Raw genomic sequence first — 27,671 nt, 5'->3', positions numbered from 1 at the left:
AGTTCAGATGCAACGAAAACTGCTGGGGACCAAAAAAAGCTGGGGACCAAATGAACTTGTGTTTAGTACGGTGCTGAGGGTTCAGCATCGTTGTTGTTCAAATTAGCAAGAACTGCCGGTGCTCTGAATCAGAGCTTTTCAATTAGTCTGTTCAGTGCGTTAATATGTCAGCCATAATTATTCATTTATCTATCTTGTGTTAGTATATAACTGAATGTTCTTGGCAATTTAATGTTAATTTGAATTTAAGAACGGCATTTATATTGAAATAAACCAGAGAAGGTAACTGCTTATGAGATACTCAATTGCATTTAATCACAAACGAACAAACTATAATAGCAGCTGCGTGTTAAGCTTGAACATGTTTTATAGCAGTTTTTATTTCCATTGATAAGTTATACTGATTCATACAGAGATCCTTCAGACAAATAAAGCAAACACATTGCTATTTCGGTGTTATAATAGGCATAAGCTACTTTTGTGTCTGCAATAATTTTAACGTAAATGTTATGCAACTTCAGGGGCTGCATTTGTTGTAATGTTTGTTGTACAACTCATCTACATTAAGAGTTTTTAATTAAAATAAAGGCGCGTAGTGCATTTTCCTTACAGCTGAGTGAAAACAAATGTTACACAAAGCATCATCTAATGTCGAACAGCGTTAGTCATTTTATTTTTTAAATAGAATTAACATCAATATGTGGATTTGATCTACAAAAACAAGTTACATTTACAGCTCTAAAAAGAAAAACTTAGAGCTCTGTAACAGATCTTTTCAGTTAATTGCTGTTCCTCTGATCTTGAAATTTTAAAACCACCTTTTCCTTGCCTTTCATGTGGTCTGTGTGTGTACTATTCCATTAACAGCACCGTCACTGAGGCATGTGCGGTCTTGCTCAACCCTGTTACCGACTGGATGGGTCTCCTGTTCGTCTCCAAATCTTTCCGCACATTTCAACACCATTATTGTTGGACCACAGCCACAGATACGAGAAAGGACACTGTTCCAAAGAATTGTCTTAGATTATCACTTTTAATAATATGTTTTTTTTCTTTAACTTACCCATACCTTTGCCTATACAGTACAACTTATTCTTTGCATCCCCAATATCCCTGCTTTCCCTGAGAAACACAAGTGAAGACTCAAATCGCAAAGAAAAATACAACAAATCTATTCAATTAACTCCCAGATGTAACAGAACACATGTAAGAATTACACTACATTTCAATTTGTATTTCCTTGATTTCAGTTCTCTTCCCTCCCCTGGTTATCTGAAAAATTAACTATCACATACAAAAGGGTTAGTGTTAGGTTAAACATGCATTATCTGTAGTACAGCTACTGATAAAGATAGATATTAAACTTCATTATTAACAGATTACACTTTTATTAATAAATACTTGTATTGATAAATAAGTGTTGTGTCTGGAAAGCAATTTTAGGTAAATTTTACAATAAATGTCAAGCTAAAGATGCTAAGTTCATCATTTAGTGAAGGTATCATTTCCACTATGTTCAGGAAAGTTCTAATGGGATCCAGTGCTTAGTCCGCTACTGAGTTGCTTAAAACCTGTGAAGAGGTGGTTTAAATTAATCTACTACTACAATAATATCTAGAGGGCAGCAGTTGTTACTTTGGGTTCATTGCAATTCAGGACAGGTTCAGAATGGAGCTGTGGACAAATTTCAGCCATGTTCATTGCATTTGATCTTAAGTTTGCTCACTAGTTTTGCACAGGCTGAACTCCAGTTGGTTCGCTGCTTTGGGGTCGATGCAATTGGTCCCTTGAGTTATGCCACCAGGAGAAATTATTTCCAGATTTGTGTTTCTTTTGTAAAACCCAAAGCACTGGAAACACATTTTGCTGAGATTAAGTTAAAAATAAGGATATTAAATTATCAAAACATTAAACAAGTGAGATCCCATGTAAGTAGATAAAGTCTCAAAACCGTCCTGTTTTATTGTTAATTACAGTTAAACCAGTAAATCTGAGATACTGAAGTTTGGAAATATGCAGTACATACTACAATGTTGACAGATAAAATTGTATTATTCAAAGTTTAAGGCTGTTTTAAATGCACAGTGGAAACAAACGTAATGAGACTGAAACAGAGCCCTTTCTGTATTTGTGACAGTGTGTCCCTTACTATGAAAATTAAAACAAGCAGCTATGCAGTTGTTGGACATGTTAATATATCTTGTTGAATGGAGAGTGCAATTCTTATATTGAATTTCTCTGTGCAACTGTCTGGTGCTACAGCTGCCTGTCAGTTCCCAGGTGAGTGAGTCACTGTTCATATGTCCTGAGCTTTTGAAGGAGGAGAAGTCTTTAGGAAAAATCCTCCTGCTGAGTTTTATTCATATTGATAAACTGCGAGTCTCTGCAGTGCTGGGTTTGAGAAGTCGTCTGTTACAGGCAGAAATGACCTCTGGGGGGCTAGGCCTTTAACTGGTTTTACACATAGACTGTTGATTCACATGGTTTAAGTTCCATTCACACAAGCCTGACAAGCAGCTTTGCCACTTCCACAGCCCTGGGCCTTCAGCACTCCTTCAGAATGAGTCCCCAGTCTCACTCACTTCCTTCTCTCCCCTTCCGACTTGTACTTGAACTTGAACTTGAACTTTATTGCCATATGTAACCGGTACTGATACAATGGAATTCTTACTTACAGAAAGTCTCTCGATTGTAAAACAAGTGTAAAAAACAAAACAAAGTGCAAACAGTGCATCAAGACAATATACAAACAAACAATAGACAATGTGCAAGTAAACATGTAGACAGTTTGAATGTACACAATACAGACGTTTAAACAATGCCTGGAGATGTGCAATAGATAAGAAATCATAAAGAGGTAGATGGTGATAGTGTAGGTGTGGTCCGAGGGGGATGGCTAAATGTGTTCGCCAGTCTCACTGCTTGTGGGTAGAAGCTATTGAGGAATCTGGTGGTCAGTGTCCGTATGCTCTTATATCTCTTGCCTGAGGGCAGTGGGGTGAAGAGCTCATGCCCAGGGTGGTGACTGTCCTCTGTGATGGCCAGAATTCTACCACAGCAGCGGTCCTCATAGAGCTGTTTAATCTCGGTGAGACCGCAGCCGATGATCTTCTGGGCCATATTGACCATTCTCTGCAGTGCCTAAGCAGCTGTACAACTTTATCCCTGTAAGTGGACTCGTCATCATCACTGATCAGTCCTATTATAGTGGTGGTATCTGCAAACTTAATGATGCGGTTGTCGCTGTGTCTTGCTGTGCAGTCGTGAGTGGACAGGGAGTACAACCTTGGACTCAGACAGCAGCCTTGTGGGGTTCCAGTGCTCAGGGTGAGTGGTGTTGATGTTTTATTGCCTATCCGCACCACCTGTGGTCTCTTGATAAGAAAGTCCAGCAGCCAGTTGCAGACAGAGTTGCACAGACCTAATCCCCTGAGCTTTGTCACCAGTTGACTGGGTATGATGGAATTGAATGCTTGAGGCACTGCAGACATTTCTCCAGGAGAAATGTCAACCTCCTTTGTGGTCTGGGGAACTCACACACATAGCCACCAGCTTTCACAACCTTCACACTATACCCCTTAGTCCACTACAGTGGATTCCTCCTACTCTACACACTATTTCTTTACTTACTATCAAAAGAATCCGTGGGGTCAGAGTGCAGGGTCAGTCATTTATATAGCACCACTGGAGCAGCTGGGGTTAAGGGCCTTGCTTAGGGGCCCAACAGAGCAGGAATCCTCTTCCTGCCACCGGATACGAACGGGCAACCTTCCAGCCATAGGTGCAGATCCTTAGCCACAGAGACACCACACTACCCAAATTAATTAACATTCCTACATGGCAGAGTCACAGTGGAGCCTGTGTAACATATTTTCTTGAGAAGAGGAAGGTAGGCAGTCCTTTTCCTCACAGTGAGGATAGTTTTACATGGGTCAGCTTTGCTGTTATTATCAGGAAAAGACAGGTGTGGAAACATGCTCACAAGCGAGTCATGAACATGCAATGTATACACATTGGATAATATGAGCACATATCTTCTAGACAATTGCTGGAAATAATAAAAACATTAAGAAAGAAACGCAAAACAAAATGTTAGATTATACATCTATTAGAGCAGAATGCAAATCAGGGAATGTTATATTAGTTTCAATTTAAGCTGTCAACCAGGCCTCAACTGTCTGAACTTACAAAATTAATACAGAATGTTTCAGGGGACATTATTCCATCTGGAAATGGCCTCTGGACATATGACAAACAGGAGTACTAAAAGGTTAAAATCACACAATATAGTAATAGTAAGGCCTCATTTGGTATACTGTGTACACTTTTGGTCACCACACTAAAACAACAACAATATATATATATATATTTCTGTTAGAATTAGGTCTGATAACTACCAGATACAGTTTGGGACTCAGGAGAATGTCCTACACTGACAGACTGAAGGACCAAAGCCTTTATGTCTTGAACAGAGAAGATCAAGGGGATTTGATAAAGTATTCAATATCCTCAAAGGCACTGACAAATTCATCACAATTAAATACAAATTAGAAGACACAAGTGAGGACTACATGGAACTATATGTAAAGCTGAGAACAGGAAGCTGTGCATCAGATGGTTTTGGAGGGTTGCCTGAATCTTCAGTAAATCATGTACAGCACATGTGACCAAAGCTTAGGCACTGCTGTAAGCACTTTCCAGCACAAGTCCAAAACCATGTGTCCTAGGTTACTGAAACACCAATAGAAGGATAAAACAGGTCTTGTGATCTGGTGTTTATCACCACACCAACCCTTAGATGACCATATCCTCTGAAAACACAGCCAGTTTAATGTGATAATTAACACTGTGCTGAACATTCCAAATTCAAGATAAAGGTGAGGTTGATCTGTGTGAATTCAAATCCAGATTCCTTCAGTTTATTAAAACAGATGAGTTTATTAGAAATACAATTAATACAACAAAGGCCTTTGGAAAGGAAAGTGGAAATGGTTGGAAATAGAGAATTTGAAAAGTGCAAGTTGCTAAGTTATAGAGTAGTGTTAACAAAGTCAAATTCTAATTTGAGGCAGAAGGCATCATGTTACATTAAGTCTTTATCAAGATAAACCAAACACAAAGTTAATAAATATATATATTAAGGAACAGTGCAAACTAAAAAAGCTTTGCGTCTGTATTGCTTATTTCTTGGATAGCGGGGAAGTAGGCATCATCTGGTGCGGATTTGTTAAGTAGAAGACTGCTGTGACTCTGCTCAGAAGCTGATCCAGAGTTGCTGTGGAGCTCAAGTAGATGGGCTGCTGGCTGGAGAGGGTGGAGCAGCGGATCAGACTTTACTCCTCTTGTCTAGCTGAGCTCTTTGTTACTTCTTCTCCCTTGTCTGTTGACTTCCTTTAGACTTGACATCCACTAGTAGGACCTAACGTCTTCTAAAACTTCCAGACTTCCAAAGTGTGGCCCTTGGCTTGCTCTATTGATTAGCCTCAGACAAAGACATACCAGAGTCTTTTCTTCCAGGGTTCTGGTTGGCCAGTTCAAACCTGTGATTTGCATATCTCTCCTTCAGAAATTTTTATTGCTTCTAACAGGAAAGACAGGATAAAATATCCAATAATTGAGAAAACTCAAAACTTCTTCTGAGTAAAACTTACAAATTTAATATTAGATTATTAGATTTCTGACCTACTCATGCTTTGCCCATTCATTTGATACCAAACAAGTACAGCCTGTTTATTTCTGAAATGATAATGATGAATTATATTGTATTTTAATTTAATAATTTAGGTTTAAGCTTTCGTAAGGGAATGAAACATGTGGCAACACATCCAGTACTTAATATAGTCTTTTATCAATACAGAATGAAGGATGCAATTTTAATAGGTCAAAATTCTGACTTGCTTTACAAGCAATTGGAGAGGATTGTATCCTCATGTATTCACTAGACTCAAACCTGGACCCTCAATCGATGTTGATGGATCAGAATAATCTGAAAAATCCTTTCAGTAATGCTTGTTGTAACCAGGATTCCGATTGTTCCATCTATTTAATTATAAATTGCCCTTTAATTTAAGACCATACAAGTGATACAGTAGTTACAGGCATTTGCTCAGATATCCGTTGTATCTCTTAGTTTAATGCAGTTGGTTCTGTTTCTTTTAAATGTGATAAATAAAATATCTATTTATGGATGATTTTAAGGTATGTTTGGGCAGTTCCTTTAAAATGAATCTTAAAAAAAGTTCTTCTTGCATTTCTTACTAAGTAGTGGCCCTTAAATTATGGCCTCGTGTCAGGTGTTGGGAAATCACCTCTCTTGACTTGAGAATCACTAGCCCTGTTTTGTTTATGGCTAAATGGTTTTATGTCTGTTTCAGTACAATTCTTATCTCTCCTTGAGAGAGGTTCACAGTCCTTCTAGCCTTTGTAGAAACACAAAGTATAATATAATAACCCCATTATTCAGAGATGCAGGCATGCAGACTTGTTAGCAAAGTTTGGAACAAGCTAGACAGTAATATGGTTAAATTTAACAGCCTGTGTGACATTGTGTGGGTTTTAGCGACACCTTTCACCGGTTTCAGGCTCAATATCCCAGACAGAAGTAGAAAGTCAGCGTGTAGTCGCTCCATATTTAGCTTTTCGGAAGGTTTTTAGGGCAAATGTTAAAACTCAGTTAAGGATTTTATTTCTCTGAAGTAGAGAAGAGAGGATTTTCTGAGCTGAGGGCTCATGGTCCTGGCATGAATGCTTAAGTAGCCACTTGAGCCTTTAATATAATGCTCCTAATTAAAGGTGATGATGATTAGAGAGATATTCACTTGGCTGTTAGGGAAGAGTGATATTGGTTTTCTCGTGTGGGGCCCTCTGGTGGTGATTAGAGATTTGGGAGGTGATTTGGGAGGTGAATTTATTTTGTTTTCTATGTGACACCTGTCTTTATTTTTCAAGAAACAGCTGAATGAGTCCCCAGATCAATTAACTAACTACCAAATGGGAAAATTAGCCAAATGGCATTTTTCATATTTATATTGCTCTAATCGAGTATAACCATAGGCAAACCAGTTTTCCCACAGGTCACATTTTTATGCCATCCAGTCAGAGCTGACTTCATGGTTTCAAATAATCTTGCATAAATCAGAACTCTGTCTACTCCCTTAAGTTATTTGTGATCACAAAATAATGAATGTTGCCTAGCTGCTGTTGAATCAGGAGTTAGTCCCCAACTTATAACACTGTTCCATTATATAATCACTTCCAAGTTATGACTTTGACTTATAATGCAAATTTCAGAATCAATTTGTATTGCTGGTTCAAGGAATTGTGATAATGTGTAAGACTAATCAATATACATTAACTGTTGACAGCTATAGTACGTATATATGTTTTTACAGTCAATTTGTTGTGGCACAGGTATCCTGAATGAATTAATAAGAATCAGAACCTATAGAATTTTTACAAAATTCACATAGTATAAAATAGTGAAAAATGAGTTAATGTATTCTTAAGTTAGTTTTCTCTTATTTTACCAGGAGCAGAATAGGCATGATGGCAACTCCACAGATATTCATTGAGATCCAGAATGATAAAGTTGTACTCAATGAGAGGGCAGCTGAAGTTCTGTCAGGAATGACAGGTGTTGCAGAGGTGATTGGCATTGTGGGTAAGCACAGGACTGGAAAGTCTTACCTGCTGTCTCGGTTCTTTAACCAAGACCAAGGATTCAAAGTTGGACATGGAGTGGAAGGATGTACCAAAGGCATTTGGATGTGGTCCAGACCACACCCTTTCCACACAAATGCCTGTCTCCTGCTTCTGGATACTGAGGGATTGGATGACTGTGAAAATAGGCTCATAACTGATAAGACTATATTTTTACTGACAACACTGCTGTCCAGCAGTATAATCTTCAACATCAAAGGATGTATAGACAGAAGCGCTATTGAAGAAATTCTGTATCCTTGGGAAGAAAACATTTTAAACTATACAACAATATAAATTACTAAAAAAGAAATCTTGAGCTTTACATAATCCTCCAATTTCATGAGCAGATTTAGTTTTCAGTTTAAAGTGAATTCTGGGGTGAGCTGTGGTGATCTTTGTTTATGCTGATTTGTGTCACCCATGATGCCCAGTACTGTTACTGTACCAGCTGTGTAGAGTTGTCTAATTGGAGAATTAGTTAATATCATTGCTGGGTCACTTCACTTCACCCCTTTCAGTACTGAACCACAAGTACATATGTGCAGTCAGAGTGTTAATGAAGTCTGCTGTAAAATATTTTTTATAATCTTATGACAGCTTCTAATCATATGAAACTGAAACTGAAACAATCTAATTATCTAGAACTGCAAAAGTCCAACAAAAGCCAAAATAAAAGCCAAAATCAGATTTCTGGAGCATTTCAACAGGACATTACAGGAAAAAAAGGACAATGAAGACTTATATTGGAATTTAAAACAAATATCAAAATTATTGTTTCTGACTAACAAAGAGATTATAAATAAGAAAATATTATTATCCATGTTAAAACCAGGTGGTGCATTGGCACTGTGATTATCATTGCAGCCTTGCAGCACTGGGGCCCTTGCTGTAATTCTTGGGGTGCTCTCTGCATACTCTTTGCATGGGTTTCCTCCAGGTGCTTAACCAAGTGGTTTGGTAGAGTTGGCCCTGGTGTGAGTGTGTGCCCTGCGATGGATTGAAGTCCTGTCCAGGGTGTATCCTGCCTTTTGCACATTGATTCCTGGGTAGGATCCAGCTCCCCTGGGACTCTGAAATGGACAAGTGCTTATTGTAAGTGATGCAGTGTTAAGAATTTTTCAAATAGGAACTGTTCAGTGATTTAAAAATATCGGCAATGTTAAACTCTATTTTTTAATTAAAGGCCATTATCAATGTGACGTCATAGATTTTTTTTTCCTGAAACCCAGTACAGCTGCCTCTTACAGGTTGTACATCAGATGTCTTTCGTCAGTGAGGAGAAAAATAAGTCACTTAAAGATTACCTTCCGAACTTGTTCTATATACTGATAAGAGATTTCCAGTTTGAAGAATTTGATCATGATAAGTTTAAGGACAAGTTTCTGAATGCCTTGGATAAAGAAACAAAGACAAAATATAAGGAAGTCTTTGACAAAACAGAAATTCATATTCTGCCACAACCAGCTCTTGGGAAAGCGCTCAAGTAAGTATACTTTTTATTTATATATAATAATATAATAAACTATTCAGGAATTGCCAAACACTTAAACATTCTGTTCTTGTTATTGAAAGTTTGCTGTGCTTTATATAATTTCTCCTTTCCAGTGTGTGTACAGTATTTGAAAGGAAGGGTCAAATATCATCTGTACTCAACAGACTCTGCTTACTTCTGTCTGTAATTTCCTCTCAAACTCAAACCTTCTGTTTTTGTTGTCCCCTCACATTCTTGCTAATGTATTAGGATTTGTTTTGGTGAGGAAAAAACAAATGAGACACAATCTATTCATAGATCATCTTTTCTTCCTTATTTGCTTTTCACCTCTGCTAAACAGTTTTGTTTTCTGTCACTTAGTCTTACCCCTGTACCCCTATTATTTTGATTTGCCTGACATCATAATATGATATTAATTATCACTCTAATTATTATAATAATTATAACATTCTACTGTTCCTAAAATCCTATTCTATCTTACCCGATGGATCCACATTTTAAGTAGTAAACTATAATTTATAAATTTAAGTAAACTATAATTTCTATTTACATTTCTTTATTATATGTAAGTTTGGTAATAAGAGCATGCTTACTTAAGTGTTTTTAACATATGTACTTGATTCCTCTTCAGAAACCTCCCGGAAATGAAAGATGAAGATTTAGATCATGACTTTCTAACATCACTCAACACCTTTGTGACCACTGTTCGTGATAAACAGTCTGCTCCCAAGGCAGTGAAAAGTCACGTCTGCACACCAGGAGGTAAAGGCTTCACAAGCAGCTCTGTTAAATGACAGTGGATATTCAGTTATGCGACTGTTGTCAATTACATCTCTTGATTTTCTTGTTCAAATTCTAAAAATGGAATGAGCTGACGTAAAAAAGCACTTTTTTAGCACTTTGGCTTTACACTTTGGACAGTACACCTGGCTGAGGAACTGACAGTGCTGGTCGGAGATTAGTGTTGCCTCCTTACTGAAGAAGGATGAGCCAGGGGACCTGCTGCAAAGGATGTTGGGGTGGAGGGAGGGGTCTGTTACATTGGCACATTGAAAATGTCTCCATTTTCATCCTTTGTTTTAGCATATTTATGGGACAAATTAACCTCCTTTATACTGGGAGGTAATAAAATATCATACATGGTTTTGGTTCCCCAGAATTATATAGTGTATTCAAGAGTGATCATTAAACTAAGATGTCAATGCATAGAGAGACTTGGCTGAACCCATGTTCCCAGGCTATAGGGTGAGGAAACTTTAAGCCCAGTTCAGAGAAGAGTGAGGGGCTGGTGCAGAGGTGGAGACAGGGGGAGGAATGAATTCATGAGCAAGGAGGAGAAAACCTTTACGTTTACAGTATATACACTGATATACACTGATCATTGTGTCAGTGCTGGTGTACATTAAATAAATAATAGTAAGGAAACATCGTCACATTTTGTAGCAATAATGTTTTGTGATTGTATGTATGATTCTTCTTCTTATATTACCTTGAAGAAACTAGAATTTAAAATGCTGTCCTCATCAGAATTCAAAGAACAAATAATTAAATTGCAGATTTCTAATTGCAGTTTCATTTTTATTCCTCAGTTTCTGGTGAAAGATGTGATATTTTTCCTGAAAATACTTATTTGCTTTGTTACATTTTCGTGCAGAAATGTGTTTTTTTTAAACAGGGACAACCAATGAATTTTTACATCATTAATGTTTCAAATAATTCTGAATGTTATCACTGCAATTGTTGCAACAGTAATGTGTTTCATTACTGTATATTGATAGTAATAATATGAAAAGTGTGTTAATGAAAGAATGTGTATTTTTTAATTAAGGAAATTACTTCAGGAATGCTCACAAATTAGAGCAGCTGAGGGAAAATCCATCTTTGTTGTTAATGTTGTAAACGACATTAAAAACTAATTTTATTAATTTCTGAAAAATCAGTTAACCAAATGTAAAAACTCATCTCAGCACTTATTTTACTGCTGAGAAATATAAGAATATTAGATATATTCTTATATATATAAGATATAAGAAGAATATAATATATATATAAGATATAAGAAGTGAGATATAAGCAATCTTCTGGGAAGAAGTCAAAATGTAATCTCACCCCCTTCACCAGGTGGAAGAAGATTTCCCAGAGAGAAAGAAATGCTTCTGTAATATCAAAAAAGTCCATGTGGCCACTGACAGCAGCACCTGGAGGACACAAAGGTTCTCCAGTATTGGACTCATTCAGTGAAGAAAGGAAACTCAGCCCCTTGGTCTTTAATTTCTTTTGACATGTTGCCCCAACTTTATGTCTGGGAATGTCAATCAGATGTGTCTCTTAATGCCTCAAAGTGCAAATATGGATCTCACACAAAGCATTATAAATATTAATGTTTACTGCCCTGTAATATTATTAAATATTTTTAAAATCCAGGAAATATTACAAAGAACTTTTCATTATTTTATTAAGTGTTTGAGGCATTAAAAGCATTACAGGTGCTGTCAGTTCCAGTAATTACTGGTTGTATTTTTATGTTTTTTTAGTATAAATATACACATTTTGTTTGTTCTCATTTGCTTAATCTCAACATATCACCACCTGACATTACTCTTTTCCTCTCTGTGAAGCCTTTGTGGAGCTGGCTCGCTCCTACATCAACATGCTGAACAAACAAGACAATGTCTGTCTGACAGTAGCTGCTCTGGAAATGAATGAGGCCTGGATAAACAAAACATTTCTATTAGCAAAAGATAACATGGAAAATATTGTAACAGAGATGGAAGTTCACCTTCCACACAATGAAGATGCACTGTGCAAAGACTACAATGAAAAATGTGACAAAGTAATTGAGGAGTTCATGAAAAAACTGGAATATACCAGTGGCATGAATCAAAAGGAAGAAAAGAAGAAGGAGTTACAGGTAAATCTAAAAAATAAAGTTTGTCAGTAAATACTAAATACTAAATTAAAATATCAGTAGAGAATGAATACTGTACTTGATTTCATTGTTAAATAGTTCTAACTTGTTTACTTTGTTTATAAAAAGCATACACATTTGCTACATATAAATATCAATAAGGCTGAAATGGTAATATTTTCTGAAAACCTGAATATCTCCCATCTTCCTAAATAATTTTTTAATCTAGTGAAAATAATTACACTGTTTATTGAAGAGCAATGAAAGTATAAGTGTCTAGGTTTTACATTAATAGCTCCTTCATTGCATACATGAATATTAATTAGTCAGCAGATAGGTGTGTTATATGTTCTTTGGGATAGCAAAATACTGAGCTCAAAGCACAGATGACCGATGTTAACGAGTTCCTTTAAAATCTGTATAAAAAGCCAAAATACATGTTTTTTTTATGCAAGAATGGTGAAGGTTTGCCCTGCTTGAGTAAAACAAATTGCCTGGTTAACAACAAGACTCATTCATGCCATCAGTAGTCCAGGAAAAAAAAAACAGACAACCACAGAGGTATTTACTGATCTTTAGGAAGTGATGTAATAGAGAATTACCAGATGTAATAGAGAGTACCAGAGGTGAAGGAGACATTGGTTGCTCCATTTTAAAATCAACTGTGTCACATTAAGGAACAGCAATGCATTGCAACACATTCACCAATATTTCCCAAGTAACATTCGCCTCCTAAATTAATTTTCATCATGCCATGCTGTGTGTTGTATCATATTTCACAAAAGTTTTTCAAATTGTTTTATCATTAACAGAAAAAGAATACATAGATGCACAAGTTTGATAATAAAATAAAGGGAAAAGTGACATTATGGTTTTGTATGCCTTAGTAGATATGGTCTAGTGCAGAAAAAGGAAAGAACAAAGTGTATATCTTCATTGAAGCAGCAAACATATTGTTAATTGAAACTTTAGGAAAAGCACTTTAGGAAACCTGTAATTATTGTTTATATTCCCTTTTCTTTGCTTATTAAAACATGAATTTCCATCAAATTTTACCATTCCACTTAGAAACTGAAAGACCAATGGCTGAATGAACTTTGTAAAAAGAATTGCATGAAAAGATTTACGAATCTAAAGGATAAATACACTAGAGGTCTTCAGAATCACAAAGACAAAGAAATATTTAATGAAACAATGAAGAGCATAAAGAAGATCAGAGAAGAATACTTCAGGTTTCACAGTAAGTTAAATTGTCGGCTCAATTTAATTGAAAACAATAATTTTAAAGTTGTTTTATCAATTGTTACAGTTTACTTCTGTTTTTTTAAGAACATTTCAGTACACAAAGAATGAGCTCCCATGGTGCTCTTAGTTTTTGGCCTGACATGCTTTGTGCACTTGAGTGTTTAAACTCAGTGTTTAAACTTGTTTCCACAAGGCTGTACCTTTAAACTGTTGCTTGGTATGACTGCGGACCAGCAATTGACTTTAAGTTGTCTTGTGTCTTCCACAAACGCAGCAGAAAGTTAATTCTCTGCTCAAGGATCGTGGTATATTTATATGATACAGTATACAGTATATACAGAAGCAGCCATTCAAGGTTCACAGTACAAACCCATACCGCACGCAACTAACCACAAGCATATGCCGCGGTAAGTGATTGGCTGTCCAAAAATACCGACAGGGGCACTCGTGGTGCATTGGTCAGTACTGAAAAGATTTAATCATTTAATCTCTTTACTGTGCACATTTTAATCTGCTTAGTATTGAATATTTATATGGAATTTTACCACTAAAGGGAAATTTTAGTAGCTGAGCATAAAAAGAAGAGGAACATAAAGGTCATAAACGATATTAATTTAGGAACATAAACATATTACTGTATGTAAACTGTACTGTATATGGCTGGTCTTGGTATTTTAAAGAAAAAATACACACCAGTATTCCATTTCTCCCTAAACATTTTAAGCATCAAAGTCTTACAGTACATGTGGTTATTTTGAAATGTTTTTACTTGCTCCTTCTGACCATATTACTGTACATTTATATACTTCGTGAAAAATTGATCTTTTTAACCTTTGCCAATACGCTCGTTATCGAATAAACAAAAGCATACTTTTAGAATTGGATAAATAGGGAATATAAAATGGATTTGTGTATCTAAATAAATTAATAACGGTATAACTATAGTTCTATATTGATATGTGTATTGCTGTTTCAGTGGATGTCTTATTATTCGCCTTGGTGGCGTGACAGCTTAAGTGACTGATGTATAAGCATGAGGTTGGATGTTTCAATCCAGCAAACTCTGTGAGTTTTCTTTTAACAAATAAACATTTCTTTGAAAAACTAAAATAGCAAATATTATCTACACTACAGTATATTGACATTTTTTATATTGCTAAATATCACATGTTCGTACTGTATGTACACAGCGGTACCACAGGTTGTAGGGCGTAAATCCACATGAGCCCGAAAGCCCTACATTAACGTTGTGCATTCGCCTGGCACTGCGTGGTTTACATCTCTCTCTGCAGGAGTGCTGGCTGTGCCGAATTAAACCGGTGTCACTGTTTTTTTCAAAGTAGGATAGGACGAGTCTTCCAGCAAAAGACACTCCACCTTCCCCCACGAACACATGTTTTCTTAGTAAAACAGGTTCACAGTGCGAAGCTGTGTCAGTCTTATGTGTAAAGAAAATCGGTTTGAACACCATGGGGGCTGTTTTTAATAAGCTGCTGAGTAAAGAATAGGAATTTTCCTGCTGTCAGCAGTATTGTGTATATAGTTTTTTGTACAGGCTGTGAAAAGTTTCACAAAAAGAGGTCTTTAAAATTAGGCTGGTCAAATGATTATTTTAATTCTTAAAAAATAAATCAAAAACAAGATATAATGATATGTTCCTACTTAGACATTGCACGACTTTAAAAGCTTAAAAAACAGGTTTCGATAGTTAATAACCACTTGATTTTTCTTCCTCGTGATCAGCTTAGAATCTCTGTTTACACTGTAAGGTTTTTACTACTTAATTAAACGTTTAAAATACACGAATTTCATAAAAACAACACACGTATCGAATAAAAAAAAATATTCTGTTATCTTCCTGGTATGTAGAACAGATCAGCAGTTTTTTTTCCCCCTATCAGAGGCTCTGAAAACAGTGTTCTGCCCACTGCACTGTGTCAGAGGGAGAGGTAGCATTGGAAAGGAGAAAGCGCGGAGCTCAATAATGCACAATGGCTGTGAAGCACCAATTGCGTTCATAACTTAGTGTTTAAAATTAAACAACGTAAATAATTTTCTTTGACTTCTAAGTCCCTTTATTATCATCAAGCACAGGTTTCTTTTTTGATACCATCGTTAGACAAAGCAGGAACTTATTGTACTTTCTAATGACATTACATGTGGAAAGATTACAGATTACAGATTTTAATCGTCTTTAATTTTGTTATACATTTTAGAAAAGTTTCATCTACGCATACACCACAAAACTATTTTCGATTGTAATTCTGAATGCTATGTATTAAAAACTTTTGAATGGCTGCATCTGTATTACAGACATTTACAACAAAGACATATCATAAAACATTTACATATATTGTTAAGTTATTACTTTAAATATATACTTTAAATTACTGTAAATATATTACTTTATTTTATATAACACCTTTACAACTGGCATCTCAAAGCAATACAGGATTCTGGCTATCAAATTCTGAACATATTGGAGATTGCTCAGTGTGGAGTTAAATAACCTAGTAAATAGGATGTGCATCTATTAATTGTATTGAAAAAAGCCTTTCTTGATTTCTCTAGTTCCTAGTTTCTCTATGTTCCCTTTAAAATAAACGATTATCCCACAATGCTGTGTACTACATGGCCGGTAGGGAAACTAAAGGGAAACTTTAGTAGCTGAGCATAAAAAGAAGAGAAGCATAAAGCGTGTGATGGTCATAAACTATATTAATTTAGGAACTGCATCAGAGATATTTTTTTAACTGCACTACATTGGGGAGAATCAGTATACATTTATATAGAATGTATAGAAATACATTTTTCCTGCATCAAAGTTTAACTCGTTCAGAGTGCCCTACATTACAGCCCCAGTGCTGCAAGGTAGCAATGCCTACCACTTCACCACCATTAAAAATGGATGGATATCTTAGTTATCTTTCTAATTCACAGGTTTGCATGCATAATTTAATTTTGAGAGCCACTGAGACATCTGGTACTACTGTTGTATTTATGAAAAAAAAACATACAAAAAGAATACTAACAACTGTGCCATCCTATTCCTTAGTTAATAAATTTTATTTTTAGAAACAGTTAACATTTTTAGCAAAATATTTTGAATTATATTTAGCCTATTTTTTTCTTTAATTTTGTATTTAACTTATTTTATGATAGAAAGATTTAATGTATATTTGAACAATAAAAATATGGTATTACAAGATGTGCGGAAAAGTGCAACAATTTATTACAGTGCTAAATTTAATATTATTGATTACTAATAGTTTATGCTAACACCTAACTTTCTTAAGTAGATGTATTAAAAACAGGTGGGTAGCTGCGTCAGCATGCGTAGGCTGCAAAGGAACAAGTAATAGGTTTATTCCATGCTGAAAAAAAGAAGAAAGAGAACACAACGTTTCGGCCGTGGAGCCTTCTTCAGGTATTAAAAACAGGTTTGCCCAGCCTAAGAGGTGGGGTCAGCTGACACTCCTCCATACACTCAAGTGAAAAATTAATAATGCCAATGTAAACGTCAAATTCTCTCTCGCTTTGGCGAATGAGAATTCTGTCTGGCATTGCCAGATTTTGAAAAAATAAAAGTATTTTAATCAAGATGGGGGCAAGGAAGTCTTATCTATGACACCCTCCCTTATAAAATTAATGTGAAACAAACAAAAACTAAAAATAAGATACAATCTACAGACATTCACAACATAGACATATCATAAAACATTTACATATATTGTTAAATTATTACTTTAAATATATACATTGAGTTACTGAAACAGCTCGTTAATAAAATGGTCGCAATTTTGTTCTTATTTGGAGGCAGGGATATTCTGACAACAATTGATTTAAAGACGATCTGTCAAAGTGCAGTGAAATACAATGTTGTTGTTATTGCTGTTTTTATCCTGTAAAGCGCTTTGAGAAGCCACCTTGAAAGGTGCTATATAAAGGTGCTATATAAGGGTGCTGATTCTTATGGAATGTGTTTCTTTCTTCTTTTTTTCAGCATGGAATAAACCTATTACTTGATTCTAATGGAAGCCCAATTCCACCAGGGATTAAAAAAAAAAACACACACTCTCTTGTTTCAAGCACCATGTCTGTTCCCGATAAAAAGAGGAAACTTTTTACACTTTAACTCTTCAGTTCACAGCTAAATTTCACCAGAGCCACTCACTAATAGTTTATGCCAACACCTAACTTTCTTAACACACAGCGGTCCCCCCAGGTTCCAGTTAGTGCGTGATTACGCATCAGTGAAAAACCTTAAAAAAAAGGTTTAAATAAAAAGAATTAGCTCACTGATAGTTTTATGTGGAGGCTGTGAACATTTTCACAAGTCATGGTCTTCAAAGTGCATTTGTTTTGAAGGCTTTCTGTGTTTCCCTTCCAAATATATGGATAGAAGAATATTCGAGCGTGGTCAAATAAATGGCTTAAAAACATTATAGTGAAGGCTGTGAGTTATGTGAGTCAGATTAAGAATGAATAAAAGCATTTTATTAAAAACGCATTTGCGTTTGTCTGGGTGCTGTAAGAAAACACATTCCATAAGAATCAGCGCCTTTATATAGCGCCTTTAAAGGTGGCTTCTTAAAGCGCTTTACAGAATGAAAACAACAATAACAACAACAACAACAATATTGTATTTCATTGCACATTGACAGATCGTCTTTAAATTAATTGTTGATTTAAAGTTTGACAGTAAATGTTTATATTGTAACGCATACAGCCTCCATTTCTTTATTAAATTTTTAAAAATTGTTTGCGCAGTCTAAGGGGGGGGGTCTGCTCTCATTGACAGCTGACACTCCTCCATACACTTAAGTGAAAAATTAATAATGCCAATGTAAACATAGTATTTACAATTTGTTGATAATAAAAATGTTAAGTTCTCTAAAGCTTTCTCAGTCAAGTACGATAGTTTACCCATGGAGCTGTGTAAGCATGCGAAGGCAGCAAAATATCAGCTAAATTTGAAGATGTGACACCGAAAATATTATTAATAACCTTTTAAATCTGAAGGGAGATCTAATCCCCACACGATCAGAGGGCAAGACGGTGATTATTCATTGTTATTAAAAAATGACTTAGATTCGAACATGTTGTGATATTTAGAAATATAAAAAAGTCAGTTAATTGTCCATAATATTGCTGTTTTATTTTTTCAAAGAAATGTTTGTTAAAAGAAAATTCATAGCACTAGCTGGATTCGAACAGCCTACCTCTCACTTAGAAGTCAGGCACTTAGACCATCACACCATTCACATGATGAGTGGAAAATTAAATCTTTTCGTTTTCAAAGAATGTGGACCAGGGTAATACTTTGAGTTTACAGCTTGTCCAAGGTCATTCATTATTAATACTATTAGTATTATCTTTGGTAAAGACTTTGATGGCAACAGCTCAAACGCTGTACATGAGAGGTTGAGCTTTATTAGCTCCAGCTTGCGGAAATTCCAGATACTATTATTTTACTTGCGGTACCATGCGGTATTATGCAAGAATATACGGTATTAATACAGTATTATACGGTAACTTGAGTTATACTGCGACAAGCATTATAACGCAGTATCGCCCGCTTGTTTTGAATGGCTGCTTCTGTAACTCCACCTGGCGGTTTTATAAGGTGATTCCGGATACTATTAACATAATCTAATTTCCAAGAGGTAAAATGCGGTATGACGTGAAATGACTTGTTATGACGCTCGTTTGATGCAACATGCCCACTGCGTTGTACTGCAGTGTACCCCGCTTATTTTGAATGGCTGTATCTGTAGGACAAAATATTTAATCTCCGCATCAAAGCATGAAAAATGATGTTGGAAGGCTTTAATATTGGATAAATTGAAAGCACTGGTCAGTTGAATTTACAGATTCCCTCTTGCATTATTTTAAGAGCTCATCTCACATTGATTGAAACACTTGTGTGTGTGTTTTTTTTTAAGTATGAATACTTATTCAATCAGTTATTTTCTGGTTTATATCCATAATTCATTTGGCAGGATCTGTAGAATTGGCTACACTTCGATATTATAAAGTATTTTGTGCAGATCAATGGCATAAAATCCCAATTAAATACTCAATGATTCCATATTGTAACCCAATAATACATAAATATATCCAACGGGAGTGAACACTTTTGATAGATAATGTATTAATTATATAAATAATGAGGCAGCTGCAGAGTGAATTCTGAGGTTTACAGAAATATTTGGGCCATTATTTTGAAGAAATGACTTCCATCACCACCATCAGAATGACAGTGACCCGAAACACACCATCCCAGCAAACCTCGAGTTATCTCAGACAGTCCAAGTCAAATCCAATTGAGCAGCATTTAATATAATGGGGGGGGGGGGAATAGAAAGAATGGACAAAACTATCCTGTTTTGCTCATTAAAACATCTTATTAAAGCATCTCAAGTGATTACGTTTTTAACTTAAAGTGGATGTGTCTCGGTACTTATGGTGACTTGAAATCAATGGAACACAAAGTAAGTTGTTGTTATAATCTGATCAAACGTATGCATAACTTACCCAGAAATAACATATGGATGATTTACCAGGAATAAAATAACTCCCCAGAGCTATGCAAGATTTACATAAATCCAACATTATGTAAAATCCTGACCTGGGCGAAATAAAGACTTATTAAATATGAATTTTCTTTTAGCTTTATTTACACATTTTAACAGACAGCCTCCAAGTAAAAACCAAATGCTCCTACCTTCTGAAAGTACAAACTGAAAACCTTGAAAAATGGGCTGAATTATTCTAATTATTTCCATAATCTTAGATGTAGAAGTCAGACATGTTGGTCTGTAATCACACTTGGGTCAGTTTCTTCACTCTTCTTGTGGCTGGGCTCTATACTGGCAGTGAGCCTGCTTGGAGCAGCTGTTGGCTCATCAGAACCCCTTCACTGCAGAACATTATTGTGCTCTTCTGCCATGCCTTCCTGATTTTCTTGTTGAATAACCTCATGCCTTACAGGAGAGTCAGGGCAAGCTATAGGATCACCTTATATTCTGCATTTTATTGAATACTCTGGTGAGATTCTGCCTTGTTAGAGTATTCATTAATTTTAATTGATTAAAAAAACAATATAATCATCTCTTACAGGTGGTTAGTAATTTTTAAGTTAAAAAAAAGTTTCCTTAACTCAGTATATCTTGAGGAGAAGGGGACACAGAATCTCAGTCTGGTTACCAAAAAAAAAATGTTCAAATATTTAGTTTGTTAGTTTACAGTTTTCTTTCCTACTGATGGCAGAGCTGAAATCCGATGGAAGTAGATCCCAGACACAGTCCAATGTTCTAAGCAAGCCTTCCTTCAAGCCAATTGAAAACCAGTTCAAGAGGCTTACACATTAAGCACTAATACCTTCAACACAGTGCTATGGTTTACCTGTTCTAGAGAATTACCTTTATCAGTTCATGTGATATGAATGTCATGAATGTGAACTCAACAATCTCTCCTTTCTGGTGTGAGATAATAGCAATTTATTTAGGTTCTAGGACTCACAGAATACAAAGAGATTTCACTTCTGACAGCTTAGTCTTTCCTGTTGTACATGCAAAGATGTTCTTTCTATCCAAGATCCAAAACTGTATGAGATGTATCCGATTTGTTTGACTTTTAGTGCTGTCCTAAAATTATACAATCATTATTTTCATTTGAACTAACCTTTCATTTTTTTAATAATCCTGTCCTGTTCTATATTGAATCGACAAAACACTGTGATTAATGAATACAAAGTTTTGCTATTTTTTACTGGTGCTTGTACTGTATTACAGGGGTTGTCATGCATTAAGATTCCAAAACAAAAAAAATTAAAATTTCTGAAATTCTCACTGAACTTAATGAACATAAAAGGTATCAGTCATTCACTTGAGAACTATACATGTGTTTATAAAGACACATTTTCTAAAGATTGTGTACATCTTTAAACATTGATATTCACAGGCTAAGTTTTTTTTTAATGTGCTTTATGCTGTTGGAGTAAAGCACTTAAAATGTTTTTATTTAGGGTCTGATGATATAAGCAAGACTGTGTTTTCTGAACTTGGCACCCTTCACCTGGACCCTTTGCTTAAAGACTCCTTGAAGGTAAATGTCATTAAATTAAAAACTTCTTATTGAATTGTTTGGTCTACCGGTTTACTGAAAGAACTATTATAGAATAGTGGTACTATTGATACAGATGCAGCCATTCAAGATGGCGGTATAAACCTGTGGTACGGTAATCTACCCACAAGCCACCGCAGGGCACCGTAGGGCACCACGGTAAGTGATTGGCTGGCCAAAATGACCGACAGGGGCACTCGTGGTGCATTGGTTGGTAGTGAAAAGATTTAATCATTTAATGTCTTTACTGTGCACATTTTTATCAGCTTAGTTTTGAATATTTATATGGAATTTTACCACTAAAGGGAAATTTTAGTAGCTGAGCACAAGAAGAAGAGGAGCATAACACATCTGAAGGTCATAAACGATATTAATTTAGGAACATAAACTTTACTGTATGTACGTAAACTGTACTGTGTATGGCTGGTCTTGGTAGTTTAAAGAAAAAATACACACTAGTCTTCCATTTCTCCCTAAACATTTTAAGCATGAAAGTTTTATGAAACGGTACCCAAATATGCGATTGCTGTATAGGATGAATTTTAATCTTAAAAAATTATTTAACACGAAAATTAAGCTGTTTACATCTTCCGCCTGAGAACAGTCACCCGTTGCTACCCAACGCAGAAACACAGCCACTAACTAGCAAAGAGAGGACATTAGCTAGCCAATATGATAAAGAAATAAATGATTATTTTGTTTATTTCTTTTGCACATTTATTTGAACATTTCCATCGATTGTACTAGCACTTGGAAACTGTCCAATCCCTAGTTCATCAGGCATTTTCTTTTACGCTGCGGGCATTCTCCCGGTCTGGCGCCGATCTGTGTCTTCTAGGATATAATGCCAGGGAACTCTTGTTTTTATGTCCGCTATAACAGACAATCTCCTTTGCTTTAACCGAGCGTCTAACCCCTCTGATTGGAGAAAAAAGATGTGCTGGTTTGCTATACATACTGTACCAGGAAGATGATTTCTTTCTATTCGAAACGTGTATTTTAAAAGTTTAAGAAGTAAAAACCTTACAGCGTACACAGATTTCTAAACTGATCAGGATCGTTATCTTTGTTTTATCCATAATAATGTTCACCGCTCTGTCCAGCAAATTAGTAATAAACTTTATTTTATATAGCGTTTTAAACGAATAAGTAATTAGATTGCTCATAAACCTAATCACTTTTTCTACATAAACACAGCGTAATTGCTCTCTGAACATGCTTTTTCTTTTTATTAAGGCTCAGATTTCAACTATAGATCGTATTATTATAAACTTTCTTGGAAAAATGTATTTTATGTAAACCATGTTTGCTATTAATTCATTTAGGGCTAGAATATGTTCATTGTCTTCCAATTGAGTCGAGTTGACATTAGAAGCTTGCCACGCCCGGACTGTTACACCAACTCATTAGCAAATCCCGCCCCCTTCTACTTTGAAAATACCTGTGAAACCGGTTTAATTCGTCACAGCCAGCACTCCCGCAGAGAGGGGGGTTGTACTCGTTAATGTCTTAGCCGGAACACATCATTATATCTCATTTTGTATTTCTATAAAAAAAATCGTTTGCCCAGCCTAACACTATTATTGTTATTGTTTTTATCCTGTAAAGCGCTTTGAGGAGCACAGCTTTCTCACCACTTAGATTACTTTTTGATACCAACCTTACACAAAGCAGAAACTTCTTGTATTTTCCGATGACATACAAGTGGAAAGATTACAGATTTTAATCGTCTTTTTTCTGAACCAGGGAAAATCTGATCATGTTTCTCTATAACAATAATAAAAAACTTTATTTTACATATCACCTTTAAAAGTGGCATCTCAAAGCAATACAGTAGATGTAAACCACAGATTACAGAGTAAATACCCAGACAAATGCAAACGCGTTTTTAATAAAATGCTTTTATTCATTCAGCAGAGAGAGAGAGAGAGCGTAAAACCTGGGCGTAACACCTTTTTCTGATCACTCGCTCTCTGGATAAACGTCTCACCTGTCCTGTTCTTTGTTTTCCTAATTTGCTGATTATGCCTTCTGCGATCCACTCCTGCCCTCACACCTAAAGAAGACTATTTTAAATTTCTTGGCGCGGTCCATTGTGCAATTAACCCTTGTATGTGCTGTCCTTAAGGTGATATCATATAAAGGTGATATGTAAAATAATGTTTTTTATTATTGTTATAGAGAAACATGATCAGATTTTCCCCGGTTCAGAAAAAAAGATCTAAAGTATACTAGTTTGTCACTAGTATACTTTTAATACAGTCTTTGCTGTGCTCTAGAGGATCCTTGTGAAATTTCGAGCTCTGGTTGAATGATAAGTGTCGCAGTTTAAATAATTTTCGTAGTTGGAAATTATGAAACGCTCTGTTAAAAGCAAGGGAGTTTTTGTGTCCGTTACAGTAAAAGAAAATGCCTGAAAGAGTAGGGCTTGGACATTTTTGTAAAGTCCATTTTTGCAATTTACATTGCATTGTGCTGCTGTAATTCAGTTTAAAATAATTAAAACTCTAAACTGTATCAGCTTTATTTCTGGGTTGCAATTTTAAAAAAGTAAAAAACCGCACTCAAAATGCAATTTAGAGCTTTCTGGCAAGAGGAGACACCCAAATTAATAATGTAACATGCCACTGTTTGTGTATGAACAAGGTTATATTGCTATTTCCTTAGATACGCGATTAAAAAAAAATTAAAAAATTTGAATCCCCGGCGGAACACATTCCATAAGAATCAGCGCTTTTATATATCGCCTTTAAAGGTGGCTTCTCAAAACGCCTTACAGGATAAAAACAGCAATAACAGCAACAACAACAATATTGTATTTCATTGCATTTTGAAAACCAAGTAATAACTTAACTATATGTGCAAACGTTTTATGATATGTTGCTGTTGTGAATGTCTGTGGAGTGTATCTTATTTGCTTGTCTGTCCTGGGTCTCTCGCTCGCCCTCCCCCCTCTCTCCCTCAGTTCAATTCAATACAAGGTGCTTTATTAGTATGACAGATGGGTACAATCAGTGTTGGGTATTTACTTTGCTTTGAGATGCCACTTTTAAAGGTGATATATAAAATCAAGGCTTTAACTTTCTTTAACTCCGCAAGTCTGAGTTCTCATGTCTGTCCTATCCGAATTTGAAAGTATTACAATATGTATCTTTATAGCAGGTGGTGTACAGCTTTTTAGTATAGATTACACTTTTCTAAAATGTATTTAAAAAATAAGAACGATTACAATGTAATCTTTCCATGTTTGATCCCAAGATCCCAAGAAAAATACATCTAAACGGGGAGAAAGCTATGCTGAAAGTTTATTAAGATACTTAGAAGACAAAGATATCAATTTATGTTGCATTTGTCTGATTGTGAATCAAAAAACACATATATTTAATACCGCGTTTTCGATTTAAATCAAAACGCGATTTAAATCAATATAAATGTTTATATTGTAACGCCTAGGTGACTATTCATTGTTATTAAAATGACTTAAATTCGATCATGTTGTGATATTTAGAAATATAAATTTGTTTGGTGCGAGTGAGGTCTTATTTAATCTCTGACGCAGGGAAACGTTTCATTTTTTCAAAGAAATGTTTGTTAAAGGATATTCATGGCTCCCGTGGGATTTGATCACAGACGATATGACATGGGAGTCAGGAACCTAACCAACTGCGCCACCGGCAAGGTCACATGCAGAGTGCTGAAAAAGCACTACAGAAACATTATCAACAGACAATGTACAGCATGTATTATTCTTGTGTTGCGGTACATGAATATAATTATATCGTTATTAATTTCTTTAGATACGCGATTCCATATTATATTCCCTTTTAATCAAATTCTAAAAGTATGCTTGTTGACTCCGGTATCACGTTAGTTAAAGACTTCGATGCTTACAATGTTTAGGGAGAAATGGAATACTGGTGTGTATTTTTTTCTTTAAAGTACCAAGACCAGCCATATACTGTATGTTTATGTTCCAAAATTAATATCGTTTATGGCCTTCACACGCATTACAGTATGCTCCTATTCTTTTTATGCTCAGGTACAAAGATTTCCTTTCAGTGGTAAAATTCCATATAAATATTCAATACTTAAACGGGCACAGTAAAGACATTAAATATACATATACATACTGTATACAGTACAGTTTGCATACGGTAATATGTTTATGTTCCTAAATCAATCTCTTTTATGAGCATGTGAAAGGCATGGTGAATCGATTCTCAAAAATTACTGTACTTTGCATGATTGGAAACAAATGCGTGATTACGAAATGCTGTGGTATTACTTTTACAAAGACGGTCAATGAAAAAAAGAATGTGGACCAGGGCAATACTTTGAGTTTACAGCTTGTCCAAGGTCAGTCATTATTAATTCTATTAGTAATATCTTCGTTAAAGACTTTGATGGCCACAGCTCAAACATGAGAGGTTGAGCTTTATTAGCTCCACCTTGCGGAAATTCCGGATACTATTATTTTGCTCGCGGTATTATAGGAGAATTTACGGTAACTCGCGGTAGACTGCGTAAAGCGCACCGCAAAATAATGCGGTATCGCCAGCGCATTTTAAATGGCTGCATCTGTATATAAATCACAACGTCTTTCACTAGTACAAACTTATGTGCAAAAATTGCTTAGGAAAATAAGATGCACAACATAAAGCATTGGAGAAATGCAAGAACACATTAAGAAACAGTCTCATGACTTGAATGATCTCCTAATTTTGCAGTGCAGTGTTTTGTCACTGTCACTTATTAAGTAGACCACAGATTTTGCTTTTAATTATCTTGCAGTCTATGGGAGAAATTGTTTTGAAATTGGAATTTACATGAGCTAGAGTTGGAATTTACAGTTTTTCAGGGTTGAACCTAATTTACTCTCCAACTTTTTTGGAAAAAAGCTAAATATTTTAGAGGCCACAGCACACCATATTTATATATTAGTGTAATAAAAAAATTGATATGCTTTTGTATAAGACGGTTTAGTCATAACAGATATAATAGGTCATGATTGTAAACATTTAACTCACAAAGCAAAACAAATATCTGAATTTCACATTAATTAATCTGTGGAAGAATGTCAATACTTTTCTGAGGATGAATTAACAGACATAAACTGTTACACTAAGGAGAAATCAACTGAATGGATCTACTATCACTATCTTACCATCATCATGGATTCACTGAATAATACTTTAGGTTCTTGTCATTTTTTCCAAAACTGTAATTTATGATGTTTTAAATGAACACAACAGATCTGGTAATTGCATATTAACGTAAAACATTTGAAAACACATAAAACTAAATCAGTATAAATATTTTATTTTTTTATTATGATAGCAGTTGGTACGCTATCAAAAAACTAAATAAACTGCATTTACCTTATTAATCACAAATTGGAAAAAAAATTTAAACCTGAAGGCACATGAAATCTGGTAGATATTTTCTGGATGTGGGTAAATAACACAATGAGAAACCTAAATATAGTCTGATCAAGGACCATTGATCACAGGACCATTTTCAGGGTCCTGTCTTGTGTGTCGAAGTACATGAGATATCAAAATGGTACAAATAAGATACAATGTTTTATTATGTAGTAATGTTCAAATGTAATGTTCTGTAAATGTATACTAATTGTATAATATATAATATCTAAAATAATTCTGATTCTTCTAGAGGTTGTATACAACAGTGTTCCTTTATGTTTAGTACAATGCATTGTTTTTTTTCTAATTTCTGTGTCTTTCAACAGACATTCACATATTACACAGTCCTTCTGTACCACAAAAAGAAGACAGAAATTGACGACTTTGTGGGATCTATGAAAACCCTGGCAGAGGGCATTGAAAAAACCCACAAGGGCACTGCAGTAGGCAGCATTGTGGGAGCTGGTGTTGGAATTGCAGGATCAGCTGCTACTATTGGTGGGATACTACTTGCTCCTTTTACTGCTGGTGCCTCTTTAGCACTTACAGTTGGAGGGGTTGTTGCAGGAGTAAGCGGTGGTGCCACTGTCCTAACCTCAGATCTCACTAAGTACTTTATTACCAAGAACAAGACAGACGATGCTAAAAAAAATTCAGGAAGAAATACAGAAACACATGAGGGAGCTCCAAAACATAATTGAATATGTTGGCCAAATGATGAAAGTATTTAGAGAAGATCATGCTTCTTACATTGAAAATATGGCAAATAATATGC

General features: G+C 35.4%; 1 long non-coding RNA gene across 1 annotated transcript; it reads left to right on the top strand.

The window, feature by feature from the left end:
* The first annotated feature begins 13,175 nt into the window (after window positions 1–13,175).
* LOC148825074 (uncharacterized) lies at window positions 13,176–27,329 on the top strand. The gene is made up of 3 exons (XR_016091761.1): window positions 13,176–13,341; window positions 21,376–21,455; window positions 27,223–27,329. It is a non-coding gene; the product is annotated as an uncharacterized LOC148825074 (long non-coding RNA).
* The last annotated feature ends 342 nt before the right edge of the window (window positions 27,330–27,671 follow it).

This window comes from Atractosteus spatula, chromosome 10 (assembly GCF_055471065.1).
Source record: "Atractosteus spatula isolate fAtrSpa1 chromosome 10, fAtrSpa1.hap1, whole genome shotgun sequence".
NCBI lineage: Eukaryota > Metazoa > Chordata > Actinopteri > Semionotiformes > Lepisosteidae > Atractosteus > Atractosteus spatula.
This window is presented reverse-complemented; position numbering and strand designations above follow the sequence as displayed.